The sequence below is a fragment of the Hemiscyllium ocellatum genome, chromosome 17, assembly GCF_020745735.1.
Source record: "Hemiscyllium ocellatum isolate sHemOce1 chromosome 17, sHemOce1.pat.X.cur, whole genome shotgun sequence".
Taxonomy (NCBI): Eukaryota; Metazoa; Chordata; class Chondrichthyes; order Orectolobiformes; family Hemiscylliidae; genus Hemiscyllium; species Hemiscyllium ocellatum.
In genome coordinates this window covers 78,416,843-78,441,965 of record NC_083417.1, presented here as the reverse complement: position 1 = coordinate 78,441,965, position 25,123 = coordinate 78,416,843, and positions in this window count along the sequence as shown.

The following is a 25,123-nucleotide window of genomic DNA, read 5'->3' as shown; positions in this document are numbered from 1 at the left end:
TACTCCTCTACTTGTTGTATTAACGGATGAAAAAACACCCGGCTCAACCTTCCCTGCTGTAACTTTGAATGTTCCTTATCGGTTAGATGTGTTTCTTGCAGCAAGTCTACATCAACCATTTCCTTTTTTCCCATATTTTTCTCCACTTAATCGGTGAATGGCTCCCTTTATCATTCCGGTGCACCATTTAAACGAGCGTTGAGCCATAACCATCCGAAGCAGCCCAGGACCCATTGGGAAAGAACCCCATTTATAGCACGCCGAGGGAAAGCTGTAAACAGTTCATATAAACTTGAAGATATAACTACAAAGGCAACCAACAACCAAATCAAACCTTTTAACAACTATTTCTGCCATTAACCAACAAAGAACACAAATAAGCAGAGACCTTCCCCCTTGCCCACAGGGGACGTTCATACTACTAACTAATCCACCATGGCTCCTCCTAGCTGAAACCGCTCCCAACCCGGATAAAACAAAGCTAGAAAACGTTACACGGGCCTCACAACAAGAAAATTAAAAGTGGGCATTCAACCTCATTCCATTCATACCTTCATCTGAGGCAGTCCTGGTGAAACAAAATGAAACCACTCCACCTCCCCCAACCCCATTTCCTATTCCGTACTAAGAGAGAGAAACGAAAAGCAAATGATAGAAAAAACAAAGGATAATGGGAGGGGAGGAAGAAAGGAGGAGAGAGAAAAAGGAAAAATGGGACCTCCACATACTAAAACAAAATCTAAAACGAGGTAAACCAGGCAAACCCCAGAGAAAACAAACAGAACACATTTGTCCATATTGCTTGAACCAGCCAGTCTATTTTAATGTGTACAGGAAGTCCTTTGCGTTTTCTGGTGAGTCAAAATTAAACACAGACCCTCCATGGCTGAAACGTAATATTGCTGGATATCTTGCCAAGTACTGAATATTCACATCCCTCAGCATCCTTTTTGCCTTATCAAAGACTTGCCTCTTGCGTTTCACAGCCATAGAAAGATCTTGGAAAACATAATTCGTGATCCTTTTTAGATCAGAACCTATGGATCCGTCCGCAGAACTCGAGAAGCTTCCAGCACCCGTTTTTCTCTATCGTGCTGGAGTTGCACAAGGACCTGGCAATGCACTTGTCCAATCTGGGTCTGCACACTCTGACCCAGTGGGCCCGCTCAACCCGTACCCAGTCTGCCCTGACTTCCATCTTCAAAAATTGTGTGAGCCATTACTCCAAGAAGCTGACGAGCTGGCTTTCTTGTTCCCGTTCCGGCAGCCAGACCAAGCCGATGTTCTTCTGACGGCTCCGATTTTCGAGGTCCTCGACGTGCTCTACTAAGGCCTGTAACTATCATTCCCATCCTTGGACCCGACCCGCTGAGGATTCTGCCATAGTTTCCATAGCCGCCGTCCGCTCTTCCACCTCTACGACGTGTGGTCTGAGACGCTGGATCTCCTGGTCATGCTTCTGCAGCACGGCTGAGATCAGTTAACGCATGGTTCAGGTCTCCTCCGTTGCTGAATCAATCATCGTTCGCAGGCTGCCGCACTCCGAATCCAGAATCTGCTCCACAAATAAGTTCCCTGGTGTGATTGCGGGGCCGACATCACAACCATGGGCATATCCATTGCTGCAGTGCCCTGCTGACTGTGATCCTCATTGTCATTTTCCCTTAATCATTTTCCTTACTCACTTAAAATGGCAGAGAGCAATCCTGGGGATCAAAAATGTCCGATGTTTACGACAATAGGGAAGAAATAAAGGATGAACGCAGACTTTGTTTGGGTTCTGGTGCAGAGCTCAGCAGTCCTACTGGGTGGCAGCCATCATGGATCTCCCCGAATAATCACTGTTAACAAAGTTTTTTTTTGAAATGGTTTGAAGATGTTTCTTTTAGATGGAGGCAATTGAGAACTATTGGATGTAATATCGTTGGATATTCAGCTGGATGTTTAAGAGTTCAGAAAGTGAATAGTAAATAAAATTAAACCGAAGTATTTCAGGAGGGACATTTTGAAATGGAAAGGTAAAAGTGAAGTTGGCCTTCATTTAAAGGGAATTGGAATATCGAAGTAAAGGCGTTCTGCACAGGCTGCATGCAGTGCAGATGAGATTATACCCGTGTTCTGTACTGTTTCAAAGAATGAGAGGTGATCTCAGTGTATCTTAGAAAATTCACGCTCAGCAGACTGACTATTACAGGGGCATGGCGAAGTGCATCAGGTAAGATTAGGGGAATCCTAATCCTATTTTACAAAAACATCAAGCAGAACAGAATAACCAGGCACAATTTGGACCCATTTCGAAACCAAGCGGGCTATCTGTGTGTGAAGTTGGTGAACATTGATAGATTGTGACACGAAAGCTTCACATCTGTTTTACTTGGGAGAAGAAGGAGGCAGATACAGAATTCAAGAAGATGCATCGTGAAGCTCTCGAACAGATTGATATAAGATGCAAGTTGGGATTGATGGTTTTGGATGATGTAAAGTCCAGATGAGTTGTATCTCACGATGCTGTTGGAGACAAAAGAGAAAGTTATCTGACGTAAATGTTTATGTCGAATCTGACCATAAAGGAGATTCCAGAGGACTAGAGAACAGCTATATGTTCCCAAGTTACTGGAAAGGTGGTGGAGATGGACCATTGTCTGGTGGTGTACCACAGCGAGCAGTGCAGTGTACCTTATTATTTGTGTATTCATAAATGATGCCGATGTGAATATTGAGGGGAGAGTAGGGGGTGGGGGGCAAATGTAATAAGTAATTTTGTGTTTGATAGAAAGATCGGCCGGGTGGTTGGTAGTGAGAAAAAAGGCCTTATTTTACAGGAAGAGACAGATGGAGTGGTCAGATGGGCAGATCAATGGCAGATGGAATGCAAACTGATAAATATGGGGTGATGCAGTGTGGAAGAAGGAATCACACAAGGGAGTACTCAAGGAATGGCAGCACACAAGGAAGCTCAGAGAGTATTTCTCCACATATTCCTGAATGTGACTGGACAGTGTAATAGCTAGTTAAGAAAACACACGGGGCTCTAGACACAGAGTTCATTCATTGAGGTCAAATACTATGAGCCAAACAGGTCATTTGTTAGGCCATAGATAGAATACTGTGTGCAGTTCTGGCAGCCACATTACAGGAAGGGTTTTGGTTTCTCAGTAACTTCAGAAGCTCTTGGGGTCTCAACAGAGTTGGAAGTTTAAGTGGAAGTCTACTAGCTACAACGCTTTCTGAATTTTCACTTGATTATTTTTCCATCCTCGGTTGGAGAACTGCATCTGAGAATCTGCGTCTGAACTTTCCTTTTTGCCAAGTATGTGTTTATGGGATATTACTGTATCAGAACTCTTAATTAATAATGGTTGCTATATCTATCATTCTGATAAGATTTCCAAAAGACTTATTTTTCTGAATTCCGGTTTATTTGCCTGTGTTGTGTTTTTCTTAACGTCTTGTAGTTTAACCAGTCACATTGCATTTGGAACAGACACTTTACATTTCCTTGAAAATAAGAAATCATCAGAGTCTAGACCACCGCCTTCAAATATTTTTGTTCCGAAACACGTGACTCATTTCCTTCCTGTGTAATTGGTTAGTAAATGGGCTATCGCTCTTCTTCTCCAATCATTTCATTCAGCTGAGTGACTTCCTCATATTCCTTTGAAACTAGCGTGAGGGGCTGAATGAGCTCCTCCTTTTAACTAAGGAAATGTGCAGTGTCCAGCAGTACTGTTACATGAATGTCACCAACACTTCAACAGAACAAACCTGAATGTTGTCCAGGTCTTGCTACACATCGACACAGATTGGTTCAGGAGCTGAGGGGTCTTTTTTCTGAATATTGCATGATTTTCTGTAAACAATCCCCCCCCGCCCCACCCACGACCCCTTGTAATCTTATGGTGTGGACAAGCCATTTGTGAAAAGGCTGAAGATATTTGTGCTTAGGAAGCGTCCTTGAGGATCTTTTGCAGACATGCCCAGGGCTGGCTGCATGGATTTATGTACAAAAAGCACAAATATTGTGCATTATGCTTTAAATCACTCTGACCAGGGAAGTTTACAACTCATTGCCATTAAGTGAAATGCTGCTCAGGCTCCTTGAGACCGATCTCAGTTACCTGCGGCCTTGATGTCAGGGCCAGACACTCTTCCCTGAGCCCTTGGGTTCACATTTTTTGCTCATTTTAACAGGTCGCGGTATGAGGGCAGGGAGCACTTTATAACCAGTCAGAGAGTTGATGGCTGCGAAGAATTGGACATGAAAGAGGACTTTAGACCTTATAATAACATTGTGGAGCAAGGCAGGCTTGCGGGTGTGGGAATGGTGGGGGCTGTCAGGGTGTGCGGATGGTATGGATGAATGTCATACTCCTGTTTGTGATGTTCTCACGTTCTGTTATTGGAAAGTAGAGGCTATTATTTTCCTGGAAGCTCTGTTATTCAATATTGCCAGATTTTCTAGTTCATCTCTGGGTGAGGAATGGGGACTGTATTCACAGTGAAACTGGGTCTACAATTTGACCAACAAATGAAACACAAGTTGCAGGAAGCTCATTTAGGTGTGATGAGGAGCCTCTTTCAAACCCCAACCTGTGTTTTCTAATTCCACTTTCCAAACTAGCCCAAACTGTTTTTGACAGTTGTGAGGGGCTGAATGGTCTCCTCTGTGTCTGTGCGCCAGGTGATAGGAGTAAGTAGCCTCTAAATGCTCTTGTCTAGCAGGTTTGATGGGCTGAATGGAACACAGAAACATGGAACTGAGGAGCACGAGTGAGTCATTAGACACTTTGAACATTCTCTACCAGGGACTAAGATTGTGGCTCAGCTCCACTTTCCTCTCTGTGTGCCATTATCGATGAGTCACTTATCTGTCCAATATTTAACTAACTTAGCATTGAATAAATGTAAACAAACAGAAATCTCAAACTTTTGGGGAAGAGAACTTCCACTTGAAATGCCTGTTTAGAATTTCTGCTCGTCCCTCTTATAGAGTCATATAGCATGCAAATATCTAAGTGCTGACTAAACATCCCATTCTGATCGAATCTGATTTGACAGCATTTTGTTTATAGTCCTCTAAACCTCCATATTCAGATACCCATCAAGATGCCAGACTCTACCACTTCCTCTGCAGTTAATTCGATATGGACACCTCCCTCTGTATGAAAACATTGTGTCTAAGTTCCCTCTAAAATATTTCCCCTCGTACCTTACAACAGGCCTCTACTCTGAAAAGCAATCCTCTACCACCTCTATCTCCTCGCCTCAGTCTAATTTTGTTTTCAATTCGTTTGGGTGCGCTGGTTCCCATGCGACCTAACCTTACTAACTTGCCTAATATGCAGAATCTTGTCGAACAACTTGTTCCAGTCTGTATGGAAAACGCATACAACACTGCCTTCATTAATCTGCCCTGTCACCTCTTTAACAAGCTCAGTCAAATTAGTGCGACACGATTTCTCATGCAAAAAGCCATGGCGACTATCACCATCAACCCTTGCCTTTGAAAATGCATGCAATTGGCTATCCCTCAGAATCCCCTCCAACAACTCACCAACTACTGATATCAGACTCACTGGTCCAGAGTTCCTTGTTGCGTAACTGTTGTCTTTTCTACTGCCACTCCTCCATTGGTCACAGCAAATTATCGGTGCAACGAGGCTGAGGATATCGTCAATGATCTAGGTCTCATATTGGGTCAGAGTCATCCTTGGAAGAGGGAGATTGATTTCCTGTATTTGTTAAAATAACAAATTCATGACGAAAACAAAGTTCCTCAAACTATGATGGAAAGGTGAATGTCAAACAGAATAGAAATTACAAAAATGTACATTGATATTTCCATTTTTAAAAATACTGAGGAGCACAAACATACACAGACACACACACATATACATACACAGACAATCACACACAGACACACTGAAATGCATGCACAGACATGCATGCACACACAGACACACTCAAATGCGCACACATGCATGTACACACAGACACACTCAAACACACAAAAACACAGACACATAAACACGGACACACACACAAAAACATGCACATACAAGTATACACACAAATACAGACAAATGCATGTACCAAAGACTGTAAAACATTAGAACAGAAAAAATGGCAATTTAGCCCATCCAGTCGACTGAGCGATTGATCATGGCTGTCATGTTTTTTTAAGCCCATTCTTCTGCCTTTTCGCAACAAGCCTTGATCCTATCTTTAAGCATAACTTATCTCGTTATATCCTAAAATCGCTAATGTGTCTATGTGTGTGTATATATGCACGTGTGTCTCTCTCTTTGTGTGTCCGTGTGTGCCTGTGTGCATGTGTTGTCTCTGTGTGTGTCTGTGCGTGTGCATGTGGCTGTGTGACTCTGTGTGCTTGTCTTTGTGTGTGTGTATCTGTGTATGAGTGTCTGTGTACGTATGTGTGTCTCTGTGCATGCGTCTGAGTGTGTGCATGTGTCTGTGTGTGTGTGTGTCTATCTGTGAGTGTCTCTGTGTATGTGTCTGTATCTGTGTGTGTGTGTGTGTCTGTGCGTGTGTGCGTGTGGGTAATGTACGTTTTTATGTGTTTGCCTAATAGCAGGAGACAGCATTATTGAGAATGGTTGTTTTTCAGACTGGAGGCCTGGTGTTGTGGACCAGGTCAGCTCATTCAAAACACTCTTAAGTAGGCAGCGGAGACCATAATTTTGCAATTTCTTTCAGTAAGTGCACAATGAAAATTGCCCAGAGTAACCTAGCTATGATGACTATCAGGTTTTGAAAATGGACAAAAATAATTTACAAAATTACACAATGAAACACAAAGAACAGAATAAAGAACCCCTACAGAAGTCAGTCTATTCAAACTAGAACTTAATTAACAGCAGTCCCAATAAGCAAACTCACCTTAAAAACTGTAATGAATGGAACATATGCTTACCGGTTGAAGTCAGAAGGGCAGAAGGAGGGAGAAAGAGAGAGAGAGAGGAGAGAAAGAGAGAGAGAGAGAGACAGAGAGAGAGAGAGAGAGAGAGAGAGAGAGAGAGAGAGAGCCTGACCACACAGCTGAACTCCAAACTGTTTCTGGACTGAACAGCTCACCGTGAGAGCACTTTCATTATACCTTTAATCACAGCACCGTTTAATCTCTGGATCAAACCAGTCAACTTGGACCCGGGAGCTACTTACGACCCCTCTGAAAAAAAAATCAAGGTCACAGTATCTTTGAGAAAAGGGACCAGCTTTGTGACACTGTGCACAGTGGTGTTCCACAGGGACTTGTGCTCAATTCATTTTTGTTTGTCATTTATAAAATGATTCAGATGAGAATTATGGAAGGCGTGGTTAGAAAGATCGTGGATGAAACCAAGATTGGCTATATAGTGGACGGTGAAGATGACACAGGTACCTTGATGAAATGGCTTAACGAATCTTAGAGTTGTACAGCGCAGAAACAAACACTTTTGACCAACTCGTCCATGCAATCTGATTTTCTAAACTAATCGTGCCCTATTTGGATTGGAGTGATGGCTCAGTGGTTAGCACTGCTGCCTCATAGTACAAGGCGACTGACTGTGTGGAGTCTGCACATTCTCCCTGTGTATGCGTTGGTTTCCTCCCACAGTCCAAAGATGCGCAGATTGGGTGAATTGGCCACGCTAAACTGCACATAGTGTTAGGAGCATTAGTCAGGGATAAATGTGGGTAGATGGTTCTGGGTGGATAACTCTTTAGAGGGTTGGTGTGGACTTGTTGGGCAAAAGGGCCTGTTTCTACACTGTAGGGAATCGGATCTATTTACCAGCAAGTTGCCCATATCCTTCTAAATCCTTCCTATTAATATACCCATCTGAGTGCCATTTAAATGTGGTAATTATACCAACCTCCACCACTTCCTCCGGAAGTACATCATATACACGCTCCAAGTTCTGAGTGAAAAAGTTGCCCTTGAGCTCCCTTTAAAATCTCTCCCCACTCACATTAAATCTGTGCCTTCTAATTTTGCAATTCCAAACATGGGGAAAAGATTTTCACTACTCATCCTATCCATGCCCTTCATGAATTTCTAAAATTCTAGAAGGTCCAAATGTGACTCCAACCGAGGGTCTGTGCTTTCAGTCATCCGGGGCGTAAATTCTGAAATTCAATACTGAAATATCTTCCATCTCGATCAAATCAAATTCTAAACTCATCTTAGTCAACGTGTTCAAACATATTATAAAATACCTCCAGTAGGATTTGAAGCTAGAGCTTTGCGGCCAGAGGTAGGAAACCTACCACCACTCCACAAAAGCCCCTACACTTCCCACATTATTTTCCTGTGTGTTTGTTCGTCAGCCTGTTCTGACATGCTGGGACAAATCTCTGCACCTGAATCCAGACTGTCTGGTCTCGAGCCAGGGACACGTTCAGACAAGTTCAGGAATTGCATCAGAGGTAGGGACACTACCAACTACACAAGACCTAAACCATGTCCACATTTTTAATTTTAACTGACAGCTTTCAGGTCGGTATGGATTCATTGAAATCTGGTTCACTTTACTGAATAACACAGCGAGACTAATAAGGTTGTGTAAAAAATGCAAGTTACTTGCCTCAATTGTAGGATGTCGAGTTTATGTTCTCTGCCTTCGAGATAAACTATGAATATCTTTAAATATTTGGCTATTATTTCCAGCTTAAATGGCTGTTGCCTGTAGTTTGCAATATGAAGGAATGAAATCCTGCAGACACACACTGCACTATGAAGATCTTGAATAGACATCAATACTGAACATCAGAGACAAAGAAAGCGCATACTTTCTGACCTCAAACCCCGATCACTATTTCCCACCTCTAATGTGTGACTGTCCTCTTCCTAAATCCATTAAATTATACAAGACAGCTGATTACTTTCCAGCCTTTCTTCCCCAGTACTCTCACTCACTGGGCTAAAGAATGGCAGATAGAGTTTAATATTGATAAATACAAGGTATTCTACTTTTGTAAAACAAATAAACATATACAATGAAAAGTTGAGCCAATGGTAGTGTTGTAGAACAGAACGACCTAGGATTTCAGGCATAATTCTTTAAAGTTTGCATCATGTGTAGGCAGGGTGGTTATGAAGGTGTTTGACTTGCTGGACTTCATAATAGAGACATAGAGTCATAGAGAGGGACTGCACAGAAAAAGACCCTCTGGTCCAACTCGTCCATGTCAACCAGATATCTTAACCTAATCTCGTTAAATTTGCCAACACGTTGCCCAGATCCCTCTGAACCCTTCCAATTCATATCCTCATCCGGACGTCTTTTAAATGCTATAATTTAATTTGACCAGCCTCCACTACTCCCTCTGGTAACTAATTCCATACACGTACCACCCTCAATGCAAACAAAATTGCCCTTGAGTTTCCTTTTAAATCTTTCCCTTTTCACCCTAAACCTGTGCCGTCTAGTTTTGGACTCGCCCAACTCAGGGAAAATACATTGTCTATTTACCATATGCATGCCTCTCATGATTTTATGAACCTCTGTAATTCACCGCTCAGTCTCCGATGATTCAGAGAAAACGGCCCCAGCCTATTTAGACTCTCCCTACAGCTCAAATCCTCCAGCCCTGGCAACATCCTTGTAAATATTTTCTGAGCCCCTCCAAGTTTCACAACATCTTTCCAATAGGAATGAGACTAGAATTGCAAACAATATTCCAAAAATGGCCTAACCAATGTCCTTTACAGCACAACATGACCTCCCAAATCTTGTACTCAGTGCAATAAAGGAAAACATGCCAAACACCTTCAATATCCTATCAACCTGCGGCTCTACTTTCAAGGAACTATGAACCTGTACTCCAAGGTCTCTTTGTTCAGCAACGTTCTCCGGGATTTTACCATGAAGTGTATGCGTCCTGCTCTGATTGGCTTTTCCAAAATTCAGCACCTCTCATTTATCTAAATATATCTCCATCTGCCACTTGGCCCATTTCCATTGGCCCATCTGATCAAGATCCCATTTTACTCTGAGTTAAAATTGTCCACTAGACCTCCCATTTTGGTGTCACCTGCAAATTTACTAACTATATCTCCTATGTTCATATCCAAATCATTTATGACAAATAGCAGTGGATAGTCCTTTCAGTACAGGAGTTGGGACGGTATGTTCAGGTTGCATAGGACATTCGCGAGGCATGTCCTGCAGGACTGTGTACAGTTCTGGTCATCCTGTTATATTAAAGATATGATCAAGATCGGGAGAGTTCAGATGAGATTTATCAGAATGTTGCTCGAAATGGAGTGTTTGAGTTATAAGGACAGGCTTGATAGACTCGGACATTATCTACTTGAGCATAGGAGGCTGAGAGGTAACCTTATAGAGGTTTATAATATCATGAGGAGTATCGATAATGTTGAATGGTAGGTGTCTTTTCCGTCAAATACAAGATTGTTTTCAGATAAGAGGTGCACGTTTCCAAGACGACATAGCTGTATAGTATGGAAACAGACCCTTTGGTCCAACGTGTCCATGCAGACCAGATAGTCAAAATTAATCTCCTCCCATTTTCCAGCATTTTGCCCATTTCCATCTCAAACATTCCCATTTATCTGCCCATCCAGATGACGTTTAAACGTTGTAACTGTGCCAGCCTCCACACCTTCCTCTGGCACTCGTTACACACAACGACCCTCTACCTGAGGATTTTGTCCATTGCATTCCTTTAATGTCGTTCCCATCTCACCTTAAATATTTGCCATCTAGTTTTTGATTGCATTGCCCTTGGGATAAGGCCTTGGCTATTCACTCTAACCATTGCACCCATGATTTTAATAACCTCTAACGTCAGCCCTCATCCTCTGATGCTCCGGGGAAAACAGCCTCAGACTATTCAGCCTCTCCCTGTAGCTCAAAACCTCCAATCCTGGCAACATCGTTGTAAGTCGTTTCTGAACCCTTTCAAGTTTCACAACATCCTTCCACAGCAGGGAAATCAGAATTGCATACAGTATTCTAAAAGTGGTCTAACCAATGTACTGTACATACACAATCAAGTCTCATAACTCATATACACAATGCACTGAGCAATAACATACCAAACACTTTCTTCACTATTCTATCTACCTGAAAATCCACTTTCAAGGAACTATAAACTTGTACTCTGAGGTCACTTTGTTCAGCAACACTCCCCATTACTTTAATATTAAGTGTATTAAATCCTGCCCTGATTTGCCTTTCCCATACGCAGCATCTCATATTTATTTAAGCTAAACTCTGTCTCCCACTCCTCGGTCCATTGGCCCATTTGATCAAGATCCCGTCATAATCTGAGGTAACCTTATTTGTTGGCTATTATACCTCCAATTTTGGTGTCATCTGCAAACTTACGAAATATACTTCCTATGTTCATATCCAAATTCATTTATATACATGATGAAAAGTAGCAGAACCAGCACTCCACTGGTCACAGACCTCCAGTCTGAAAAACAACTCTCCACCACAACCCACTGTTCTCTACTTTTAAGCCAGTTCTGTATCCAACTGGCTAATTCCTCCTGTATTCCATGTGACCTAACCTTGTTAACCAGTCTCCCATGCTGAACTTGTCGAATGCCTAACTGAAGTCTATATAGATCACACCCAGCGTTCAGCCTTCATCAATCCTCTCCGCTACTTCTCAACAAAAAATAATCAAGTTAGTGAGACATGTTTTTCCAGGCACAACCCAATCTGCTTATCCTGTTAAAGTGCTTTTGCCTAAACATCTATTTTCCTGCTCCTCAGATGCTGCCTGACCTGCTGCGCTTTTCCAGCACCACTCTAATCTAGACTCTCATCTCCAGCATTTACAGTCCTCTCATTTGCCTATCCCTAATGTATCTGTCCAAATACATGTAAATCCTGTACCTCATGATTCCCTCCAACAATGTGCCTACCACGATATCAGGTTCACCAATCTATAGTTCCCTAACTCTTCCTTTCCATTTTGTTTATTAGCACAACTTCAGTTAAACTCATGAATTTCAGCATTTCACCTCTGACTATTCATGATAAAAACATCTCAGCAAGGGGCCCTGCAATCACTTCCTTAGCTTCCTATAGAATTATTGGGTCCAACTGAACAGGAACCGTGAGGTTTTTTCTACACAGCGTGTGGTTCGTGTAGGGAGTGAACTTCCTGAGGAAGTGATGGATTGTGGGTAACGTTACAGCATTTAAAATGCATTTGATTGAATCCAAGAATAAGCGAATGTTTGGACAAATCTGGACCAAGCGCAGGCAGATGGGACTGGTTTAGTTTGGAATTATTGCCAGCGTGGACTGTATCGGCCGATAGGTCTGTTTGCAAATATCCTGTATAACTCGATGAGTCTATGTGTCTTTACATATCCAAGTATGTATCTGCATGTTTCTGTTCGTGTTTGTCTATTCCCGTGTGTCTACATATGTCGCTGTGTACCACTGTGTGCATGTCTATCTCTCTGTGCTTGTTACGTGTGTTCGTGCATTAGTGTGTGGATCTCTGTCTCTGCATCTCTGTGCAATGGGAACTCTCCTTGTTTTTGGTGTGAATCACTGAAACAGGGTCAAAACCACTCTCCCTTCCTCTCCCTTTCCTTCTTTACTTAAACGTGATCCAATCCCACACTCTGCTGCTCTGGTGTATGTCTTTTCAATTCTTTCTTACACATAAGGCTACTTGTAAGAGTAAGACATTAAAGATTGCAAGTTACAGGAAGTGCATTAAAATTAATCTCATCGCCTTGCAATGTGGCTCACTCGGATTTGCTTGGATATAATTGCAATGAAAATATGCTTTAATGAGTACACTGTGTGTTGGAAATACTACCCATGACAAAGCGTTTCCACATTAAAGACGGAGAGCAGACATTTGTGCACATGAAACTGTTCCACTCTGAGTGCTTCAGTCCAATGACAATCCTGTCCACACCAACCTTGCGCGAGTGTGTGTGTGTGTGTGTGTGTGTGTGTGTGTGTGTGTGTGTGTGTGTGTGTGGTGCAATCAAAATTTAGATTGGATTGTGCTGTGAACTACTGCCCTCACTTTCTCCCTCCCAGACTGAATCCCTGATGGTTTACACACTTTGCCACCACAATTACAGTGGCGTGGGAGGTGGGAGGTGGGGGTTGGGGTGGGGAGTGCACCAGAGATTGACAACAACAGAAAGCCCAGCAGCTCTGGAAGCATCATTGGACAGAAATGAAAGTTGACGTTTTGGATCGAGTGACCCTTACTCAGAACTCGTGTCGGTGGACATTACATCACTTTAAACACCACAGAGACTGCCAGACTCGCCACACACAGATACACACAGAGAGGCACTCGCTATTCATTGACACTAACAAGGACATGGAGAGTGTCAATATTTCACTCGCTCCATGGTGCCCTTGTCAATATTTCAATCGTTCTGTCTGGTGTGTGTCAGTTTTTATGTGTGGAGTGCAATTGTAGGACAATTTCAATCTTTGCAGATATCAAAGCCGGAAGAATTGTAAAGTTTGTTGAGGACGGAGTGGAACTCCAACAGGAAAGTTATATTTTGGTGTCGAGTTCAGGTGTATGGCAAATGCTGATCAAAGCAGAACAGTGTGAGGAGATGCTCTTTGGTAGGAGGGACATTGAAAGGTAACATTAAACAGGCTGTACTGTTATAAAGGAGGTGCAAAAGCAGAGGCTGCTGGATGCATGAGCACAGATTATCGAAGACATCAGGACAAGTGGGGGGAGAGGTAAATGTTACAAATTAGTGTCAGTATCTGCGCTGTTTACTGGAGAAAGAAGTCTCCATGCTCGCTTCCTGGGACGTGGTGGAGATGGTGTGGTGTGAGTCCACCGTCATGCCCACCGAAACAGTGGGGATTCTATTTGTACAAGCTCAACACAAAATGGAGCTGGCATCAGGGCCACGGTTTCTAAGTTGTGCCGAGGAAACGGAGCTGCCAGTCGGTGGGTTGTGGATGTTTCAGAAATTCCACACGAGGCGTCCCGGTCCTCTCTGGCTCATACCAGTGTCCTCCCCCCATGGCCGGGGGAGGGGGGTGAGGGACTGGATATCGGGCACTCCATCACCCGGCTTGGCCCTTTGTGTCCTATTCCAGGCTGTTTTTCCTGGAATGGGAGAAGGGGAGGGTAAGAGTGGGTGGTGTTGTTGTTAGTGTTGGTGTAGGTGGGGGGAGATATGGTGAAGTGTCTGAAGGGAGTCAGTCCACAGTGTTGTATCCATGTAGTGTTATTAGTGTCGGGGGGGTTATAATGAGGGGAGAGAGACGCGGGAGAAGGTGCTGCATGCAGCAGTGAGAGTGGTGAAGCAGGACCCTTATTCTGGGTCACTGCTGCAACAGATACACAGTGAGTGTGAGGGAGCAGAGAGAATAGAGTGACCCCAACCCTGCCAGAGCAGGAAGGTCATTGACGCTTGTCCTGTATTGTTGGACATTTCTTCAGATGGCAGATACTGCACTGAGCTGGCTGGAGTGCTCAGGCCATGCTCCGTGGGTCTGGTGAAGTGGCCCCCATCTGGGAAGTTTAAGACGCCCCTCTGTGCTAGCCCATCCACTAGGACCTCCGTGCCCCTGTGGTGTAATTTCCCATTATGTGCCATACTCGGGATAAATTGTGCAGGGCAGCTCCAAACTGAGAAAGCTCAACCGTGTGCCCATTGGCCTTTTAAAGATGGCACCAGTGCCAGGGATCATGGAATATCCAGGGCTATCTGGGCGATGGTGAGTACCTCCAGACATGATGAGTGGTAGAATCGGGCTGGCATTGAATGAGAGGTGCACCATGGGGTAGGGGTTAATGAGAAAAGTTTGATAAGATAGCACCAGGAAACTAGCTCGGCTTTGTGCAGTCGATCCCTCTGTCACACTCAGTGAAAATTGTTAGGAGATGAATTATTGTTAGATTCAATCCAATGAGTCGAATACACTGTTGACCCCACTCACTGTTACAAAGCTGAATTTGCTTATCAAATAATCTCCATCACAATGAAGGAGCTAAATACGAAATAAGGCAGCTAAATTTGGGAAATAAGGCAGGTAAGGTGACTGAGGTATCAGTTGGGAAGCACTTTCGGACAAATAATCATAATTCCATTAGTTTTAAAATAGAATGGAAAAGAATGAACTGGGTCTAAACGATAATGTTCAAAATTCGAGGAAGGCCAATTTTAATGATATTAGCAAGAACTTCCAAACTGGATTGGGACAGATATTCACAAATAAGGGGCCAGCTGAGAAGAGTGAGGCCTTCCAAAATGAGATGTTCAGAACCCAGAGACAGGAGACAGTATGTCCCTGTTAGGGTGAAGGGTAAGGCTGGTAAGTGTAAGGAATGCTGGAGAACAGGAGAAATTGAGGGTCTGGTCACAGATACAAGGGAAACATATGTCAGGTAGAGAGAGGAGGAATGGAGGTCTTTTTCCAGTATTCATTCACGGGATGAGGGTATCGCTGGTTGGGCCTGCATTTATTGCTGATCACTAATTGCCTAGAAGGCAGTTAAGAGTCAAACACATTATTGTCCGTCTGAAGTCACATGTAACCAAGGACAGGTGAGGATGGCAGTTTACTTACTTCAAGAACATCAGCGAACCAGTTGGGTTTTTCCAAAAATCGAAAATGTATTTATAATTATCATTAGCCTCTTAATTACATATTTAAAGTCAACGTCCAGTGAGTCTAAAACCAGTAGGAATATACTTATGCGGGAAATAAGAGGCCATGATGGGAACATGAGATAGTTTTGGCAAATAGGGTTAAGGAGAATCCAAATGTACTCTACCCATACATTAAGGAGAAAAGAGTAACTCTGGCGAGTTTTGGGCCACTTACAGATTAGCAAAGCTGCGGATGTGCGAAACCACAGGAGATGGAGGCGACACCGAACAAGCATTTTGTCTGTGCAGAAGGATATGGAAGCCAGAGATCTTTGCAAATGGCAGTGGTATCGTGAAAAATGTCTGCATTACAGAGGAGGAGATGCTGGACTTCGTAAAGCCTGTAAAGGTGGGAAAATCCCCAGGACCTGATCAGGTGTACCCTAGAACTCTGTGGGAGGGAGGAACGTGATTGCTGGGCCCCTTGCTGAGTTATTTGCATTGTCGATTGTCACAGGTGAGGTAGAAGAAAATATGAGATTTGCTAATTTGGTGCAATTACTAAAATCATTTAAGAAGGATGGTAAGGAAAAGCCCTAATTGGAGGGCAAATTATTGGTGAGGATTATGAGGCACAAGGTTTGCATGTATTTTGAATGGCAAGGACTGATAAGGGATAGGCAACATGGCTTGAAGCATAGGGAATTGTGACTCACTAAATTGACTGAGTTTTTTTTAAAGAATTGACTAAGAGTATTCATTGAGGCCGAGTGGTGCAACTTGTCGATATGGACTTCAGTCAGACATTTGACAACTTTCCACATGACAGACTGGTTAACAAGTTTAGTTCACATGGAATACAGGGAGAACTAGCCATGTGGATACAAAATTGCCTCGAAGGTCGGAGATAGAGAGTGGTGGTGAAAGGATGCTTTTCCAACGGAGGTCTATGACCAATGGTGTTCTACAAAGATCAGTGCTGGGTCCACTACATTTCACGATTTATATAAATCATTTGGATGCGAACTTAGCAGCTATAGTTGGTAAGTTTGCAGATGACACCAAAATTGATGGTTTACCTCAGAGTAAAATGGGACCTTGATCAGATGGGCTGATGGGCTGAGGCGTGGCAAATGGTGTTTAATCTAGGTAAACGTGAGGTGCTGCATTTTGGAAATGCAAATCAGGAAGTGACATATACACTTAATGGTAAGGCCCTGCGGAGTGTTCCTGATCAAAGGTACCTTGGAATTCAGGTTCATAGTTCATTGAATGTAGAATCGCAGGTAGTTAGGATAGTGAAGAAGGCATTTGGTATGCTTGCCTTTACTGGACAGTGCTTTGAATGTATGAATTGGGAGGTCACGTTGTTGCTGTACAGCACCTAGTTTGGCCACTTTTGCAGTGCTGCATTCAATTCTCATTTCCCTCCTATCGGAAAGATATTGTGATGTTGAAGGGAGTCAGAAACGATTTACCAGGATGTTGCCAGGATTTGAGCTATAGCGAGAGGGTGAGTAGGTTATGATGATTTTTCCTGGAGCGTGAGGGGCATGTATAGGATGAATCACTAAGGTCTTTTCCCCAAAACTAGAGGGCGTGGGTTTCCATTGAGAGGCGTAAGATTTAAAAATGACCTAAGGAGAAACTTTTTCCAACAGAGGGTGGTGCATGTGTTGAAAAAGCTGCCAGTGGAGGTGGTGAAGACTGTTACACTTACAACATTTAAAATACATTTGAATGAGTACATGAAGAGGAAGGGTTTACATTGATATGGGCCAAATGTTGGCAAATAGGACTCGTTTAATTTGGGAGATCTGATCGACATTGACGTGTTAGGCTGAAGGGTCTGTTTCCGTGTTGCATATCTCCAACACTCTATGACTCTGTCTGACTCACACCAATATCCCATTAATTATTCATTCCCGGAAATACCCGTTAATGTTGTGAGATGCTATCGTAATGTTTTCACTTCAGGATTCTGAAACCTGTGAACACATCCTCCCATAACACTGTTTCTGAGTCTCTCTCCCTCTATCTATTTCCTAAATCCCTCCCATTTGTTGCTATTTAAACTATTGGTATTTAAACCCTGATATCCAATTTTAATTGTCCAGTTTTAATTTGAATAACCGTCCAATATCTTCCTCTTGCCTTGAATGTTGCTCACCCAAGAGCATCAGCTTTCAACATTAAGAAGCTTAGAAACAATGTTCAAAATACATAGCTTGCATTTTCTTTGGCTTCCCAGTATCCTGCCCTGTGCTCCATTTGGATAGTGGAGTTTTAGCAGTTTTCAGGCACATCTTTGCAACTTGCTCTGTGCGTATCCACTGAACGCCCTGTATTAATCACTCGCTGCTGATCGTGTGCTCAGTAACACGAGGAGTCCCCTCAACTGTTACTGATTCAGAGCAGGCTTCCTATTTGAATGTAAGTGTCATTTGACGTAATTCTAGTTTTGGTACATTTGTGGAAATGTTGAGGACGGTTTCCTGGAGGCTGTGCTTTAAGCTGCTGTTGGACATTCAGGAAGACCAGACGTTTTGCTGACCTACCCTGGATGGGTCATAGAGGTTTCGATTAGGGAATCTGGGTCTGCAACATGAACAACGAATGGACAGAGGTGAATGAGGAAATCACAATCAGATCAACCGTGGTCTCAGAGAATGTTGGAGCAAATTGAATGGCTCACTCATGTAACATATTCCGATATTTCTGTCAGTAACAAGACAATTCCCCTTCTCTCCCAGTGACCCATACTGATGGGGCGTGAGTCACCTCCTTGTATTCCTGCGTAACAGGATCCTGGGGCCTCACTCACCCCCTGATTTCCCCCTGTCACAGTCTCGAGTAGTTGAATGACTCCCTCCTGTTACTGTGTCCCAGTCTCGAGCAGTTGAATGACTGACTCCTGTTTCTGTGTTGTTCCTGAAGAAGGGCTTATGCCCGAAACATCGACTCTCCTGCTCCTTGGATGCTGCCTGACCTGCTGCATTTTTCCAGCAAAACATTTTGAGTCCTGCTTCTGTGTCCCAATTTCGAGCAGTTGAGTGACACCCTCCTGTTCCTGTGTCTCAGTATCGAGCAGTGGAGTGACTGCCTCCTGTTCCTGTGTCCCAATCTCGAGCAGTTGAATGACACCCTCCTGTTCCTGTGTCCCAGTCTCGAACAATTGAGTGACTCCCTCCTGTTCCTGTGTCCCAGTCTCGAGCAGTTGAATGATACCCTCCTGTTCCTGTGTCCCAGTCTCGAGCAGTTGAGTGACTCCCTCCTGTTCCTGTGTCCCAATCTCGAGCAGTTGAATGACTGCCTCCAGTTCCTGTGTCCCCGTCTCGAGCAGTTGAGTGACTGCCTCCTGTTCCTGTGTCTGGGTCTAGAGCAGTTGAATGACTCCCTCCTGTTCCTGTGTCCCCGTCTCGAGCAGTTGAATGACTCCTTCCTGTTCTTGTGTCCCAGTCTCGAGCAGTTGAGTGACTGCCTCCTGTTCCTGTGTACCAGTATCGAGCATTTCAATTACTGCCTCCTGTTCCTGTGTCAAGGTCTCGAGCAGTTGAATGACTCCCTTCTGTTCTTGTGTCCCAGTATCGAGCAGTTGAGTGACTGCCTCCTGTTCCTGTGTCCCAGTCTGGAGCAGTTGAGTGACTCTCTCCTGTTCCTGTGTCCCAGTATCGAGCAGTTGAGTGACTCCCCCCTGTTTGTGTGTCCCAATCTTGAGCAGTTGAGTGACTTCCTCCTGTTTGTGTGTCCCACTCTTGAGCAGTTGAGTGACTGCCTCCTGTTTCTGTGTCCCAGTCTCGAGCAGTTGAGTGACTCTCTCCTGTACCTGTGTCCCAGTCTTGAGCAGTTGAGTGACTGCCTCCTGTTTTTCCATGTTTCTGAGTAGCAGTTACACTGCTCCGAATAATGTCTCAAGGTTATGCAAGGACTTGATATCAGGGCATTTCAATCTGGAAGCATCATTACAGAAAGGTATCTAGATACCTCCCCACCAGACATGTTTTGCAGCTGGTCTGTTATTTTATCCTGTCCCCAAAAGGAACAGGACAAAACATATACAATCCAGCAGTGATCCAGCAATTCTCTCACATACAGGGAAGAACGATTAAAAAGATTGAAAGATTTATAATTGATCTCTCAGCAAACCTTATCCATTGCATTCAAACTGATTAGACTCTCCCTTTCATTGTGATATGTAACATGATGTTTGGAATTGGTTAACTGAAAGTGTTTGTTTGGTGATTGTGATTAATCTCACTCTCCGTGAATTATTATAATTATCCCACTGGAGGGTGTCCATCTTTCAATGAGAAATGAGCTTGTTCAATATGTCATCCCATGGTAAGAGTGGGAGCAACACGGACAGCACTAACAGTGATCATCAGCTCCAGAGAGAAGGGGAAGATAGATCAGAATCTGAAAACAATAAACTGGCATGTTCCAACAATGGACAGGAGTTTATCTGGTTATGTTGCAATTCATTCTGCATATTATTGGTGGCCACTATCACCGCGGATCAAATATGCACTTTACATTATTCTATATTTTTATTATCCTACCCTGGCTATTGTTGGTGTCCCTGGTAAGTTTCACTTTCCATTTATTATTTGCATTAACAATGTGCGATTGTTACTCTTTTCAATTATGCTACTCTGCAAACACTCACTCTCCAAACCACCAGGAACAACGACAGTGAACTTCGTTCATTCTTTCCTTCCTTCTTTCGTTCTGACACTGCACCTTGTGGAGTGAACTATTCAATTTCAACTATGAACCAGGATTCATTGTATCACTGCCCTTGCTATTTAAATATTGAAAGGTTGGAGGACATTATCTTCTGTTCTGGATACAAATTCCATTTCCTTCCTCTGACTCCACCTCACCCCTGGACAATAACTGAGGCTGAAACAGATGAGCCGCATCTATGGTGATCCTTTTAGCCACGAGCTGATTACAGACACCATATCCTGATCATTTCTAATTTTAACTATCAACACCTGCAGAATATACTTCACTGGTTCATCCCATCTGCTACTTTAACTTTGAGGTATGAAATACAGTCTTGATGAAGCCAATAATCTGCTGCTGACGCTCCCAGTTTAAAACCTGCCAAAGCAAATCTGAGTCTGATACTCAGACCAGTATGTATCTAAATGCAGACCAAATTCCCATCACTCCTGTAAGGATTGATTTATGCTGTTTTTGGTTCGGGAAATGCCTTTTCTTTAATATTCACAAGCACGTTGTCACCTCTGTCTATGACACTGTTCTCAGTCTCCCTCTGTTAATTACATAAACCCCTGTCAGTTGTTCACATTTAATCTGATTTCCTCCATGTCTGTTCTCTCTCAAACAACAATTGTCATATCTACTGTCGTCAATACACACACCCACACACACCACACCCACATACACACACGCGCATGCACACACACACACATACGCATACACACGTGCACACACGCACACACATACAAAATCTCACGCCTTATACTGGTGCAGTGGAGATACAGAAACATATATTTGTCGCTCACTGCATGGGTTGCAAAACTTTCCGTGCAAGACTTTTATGCAGTGCACATATAGTAGCAATATACTGGCAAAGATTTGCCAGGCTCCCCATGCCGGACAGGTATTCGAGTTTATAGTGTAGTCCACTTGCATGGTCTGCACAGCTCTCCAATCTGGCTGGTACTTTGCCCCACTTTATGGTGTTTGGGATGGCTCTGTGTGGTAGATTCAGAATTTGATGTGGCAATAATTTTACAATAATCTGGCGATAATGAATGCTTCCATTCTTGTGATTGGACGCACCATTTTCTCACTTCTCCAATTACTCCCACTTCCCTGTCTCCTTATCCATATTTTCACAACATGTTATCAGTTAATTCATTGTTTGTTTTTCTGTACCTTTCCCCTCGTGTTGTTTTGAGACTCCCAAATGCATCGAGTGTTGATGTTGTGAAGCTCAGAAACAATGAAATGGTATGTGGGGGGCTGTTCTTCCATGTTGTGTAGTGGGTCCAGCAGCTTTGAGATGTGCTTTTGAAAGTTGGTCTGTGCCTGTCCACTGAAAGCCTGTTTGTCCCTCTCAGATGATCGTGTGGTCAGTAAGATGAGGAGGCCCCTCGGGTATTATTGTAAAGGACCAGGCATCTAACTTGTAGTGGAGGGCTTCTGTTACTGAAACGTTATTGGAGGTGCTGCAGATGGTTCGCTGGAGGTTGTGCTGTGAGCTGCCTAAGATATTCAGGGAGACCTGAGGATTTGGTGACCCAACTCTGGATGGTGTAACGGGAGTGTAGTGACAACATCTGGGTCTATAACATGAACAACAAATGGAGCAGAGGCTGCAGAGAGGGGAAGCTCTGAAACCATGGTGTGAGTGTTTGTGGGGAAGTGGATCTCCCAAATATGTCTGCGTTTTAACAAGGATACATGCATCCTCTCGCTCTCCCCATTAAATACACCCATGCACTCTCTTTCTCTCCTCCCTGTACACAGACACACTCCCCTCTCTCACATGCACATGCACACACTCCCCTCTCTCATACGCAGGCATACCCTGTCCCTCTCCCCCTCACGCAGACACTCCACCTCGCTCTCAAACACACATATCCACGTGTACACAAACACACATGCACACGCACGCACGCACACACACACACATAAATCTGGGCTGAATTTGCATTTGCCAATTTGTATTTGCAGACACATTATATTTTGTCAAAAATATACAATTTGTATACAGTCAGTCAATGCGGTATTATATAAACTCCTACTTTGGACATAAACCCAGACTGACTCCAGGTGAAGACACAGTCAGACTCCAAACAAGACGTCACCGCAAAATATGTTGCCTGACCGGAGGGGTCACCTCCTTTACATCGATAATACCTGAAAGTGTCTCCAGGCAGTGACTTGAAATAAATTCTCGGATTTGCATACTAATCAATCAAAACCTTCATCTCGATTCTAACCGATTAAAGATTTAGGAGCCGTCTTCGATGTGTTCAATTCATGCACATGAGTTGTACAACCTTTTGGTCTTTCCTCACACATTCTGTTTCTGGGGTCTTCTCTCTCTAAAGCCTGATGAAGGAGCAGCGCTTTGGATGCTTGTGTTTTTAAATAAAGCCGTTGGACTATAACCTGGTGCAGTGTGATGTTTGACCTTGTCCAACCCAGTCCAATGCCAGCACTTCCATGTCATGGTTTTTTTACTGGTTAGCCAATATTTTCTCCAAGCAAATAATTTTTCCTCACACCATGTGCTCTCGTATTTGATATTAATCTTTTGTCAGGCAATTTATGCATTACCTTCTGAAAGTCCAGATATAATACACCATTCGGATCCCCTTTGTTCACCTTGTTTGTTGCATTAAAAACAAATAGACAAATCATTCAAACATGATTTACCCTTAATAAAACCATGTCGACTGTGATGGATTGTGCTTTTACTTTGAAAGTCTTCTGTTACTTACTTAACAACAGAAATGAACAATGTGCCTTCAGTCCCAATCGTTGCTTCATAACTTTTCATTCCCGAGTGAAGTTGATTACTGTATGTGTGGAGTTTGCGCTTTCTCCCTGTGCCTGAAAGTTTTACCATCGGGTATTCCAGTTTTTTCCCGCAGTCCCAAGTTGTGCAGGTTAAGTGGATTAGTCATGGAAAATGTCAGGCTGCAGAGATTGTGCTGGGGGATTGGGGTTTGTATGGGATGGATTTCAGCGTATCAGCGTGGAGTTGATGTGTCAAATGGCCTGTTTCTACACTATAACGATTTTATGAATGATACGTTTGTTGCAGAAATCATTTGAGGTAAGAATCTGAGTTAATTCCAATGTCGTTTTCTCAGTGAGGAGATGGAAGGTAAGCACATTACTCCAGATGTGATCTCACTGACTTCCTGTCAGCAGCAGCAACACATTACCAGCCTGCTGTAATGTTCCCACTAAGGTTAGAGCAGGCTCAGCTGTCTGGGGGAATACACAGCATTGTTGAACTGGTGTGTTGACCTACATTTCAAAGGGATTTGAGTCCAGGCGTAGGTGTGTCTTACTACAGCCTTGGTGAGACCCTATCTCGAACATTATGCAATATTGTGTGCAGTTTCGGTCTTCTTACCTCATAAAGGGCAAAACTGACACTGAGGGAGTGCAGCGAAAAGTGCCCAGACTGATCTCTGGGATGGTAGGCTTATTGTGGGAGCAGAGTTGAGTTGACTGGGCCTGTGTTCCATAGGATTTAGGATAATGTGTGAACTATGTACATCGACAGGGCGAGACAGTATGGAAGCAAGGATGATAATTCCCCTGGCTGGGATGGCTAAAACAAGGGGCCACATCATTAGGTACAGACAGGCCAAAGTGCATTGAGTTTATAATAAATGTCTGAACTCTGAAACCAGAGAACCTGGGGAAGCCTCGACAATGTTAGGCTGTGCAAGCCGAGGCACTGAATATAAAAACGGATTTCTAGACACTAATGGAATGGGAAGAGAGCAGGAGTATGGTGTGGAGATAGAGGATCAGCGATCATTATAGGTAGTTCTCAGATTATGCAGCCACTGCATTCCTGTGAAACATCATATCATAGAAAACGGTGCAATATAAATAAGGGGACCAATTCGAAAAAGAGGGGAAGCGGCGACCCTCCAATAATATCAGTAAAAATCAAAACAAAAATAACAGTTAGCCTAACACAAACGATAGCACACTCTACACAAATCTTTAAAACACATAATGTAATTTATTAGTTCAGTAAATGTAACAAATTAACACTACAGTCACTGACTACAGCAGTATACCTTTCACCAAGCCCTTCACCAGAAAGTGCGCGAGTTGACTGACCACGTGATGCTGACGCAGAATTCCAGTTCTCTCCAAAATTCTCCCCACTCCCCCTTCGGTTTGAAATAAAGTTCTTTCTAAATGTAGACTACAAATCCCACTTTCAGGCTCAAGTTCAAGGCTTGCAGAGTGGATTACATTCTTGTTTCAGCTGAACTCACTGAGGGTGCATTTTGCAGACAGAGGATCCTGAGGCTGGGTTTTGCTGTTCAGCGGGTGCCTGAGATGGAATCACGTCACAGTTAGCGGGAGCTCACTTTATGAAGAAAGGTGCGCAATGAAGGATGCTCAGTGTGTTGAATGACCTACTCATTTCCCAATGTTTCTGTGCAGTCGGTGGAAAAGCTCTGCAAATGTTGCCATCAGCTCTCCGATGTTAGGAAAGAGGCCTCTGCAGGATCAGCAGGACTGTATTTCCCATTCTGATACTGAGGCTGAGGCCGGGTGTTCTGTCCGGTTTTACCCTTTAAGACATTGGAACGGTTGTAATATAATTGAGTGTCTTGTTTGTCCATTTCAGAGAGCATTGAATAATTTATCACATATCTGTGCATCTGGAGTTACTTGCAGGCCAGACCAGGAAAGCACAGGAGATTCAGTTCCTGAAAGTTCATTAGGGAAGGAAATTGATGTTTACAATCGACTTTTGCTTCAAGGTCACTATTACTGACGCCAGATTTT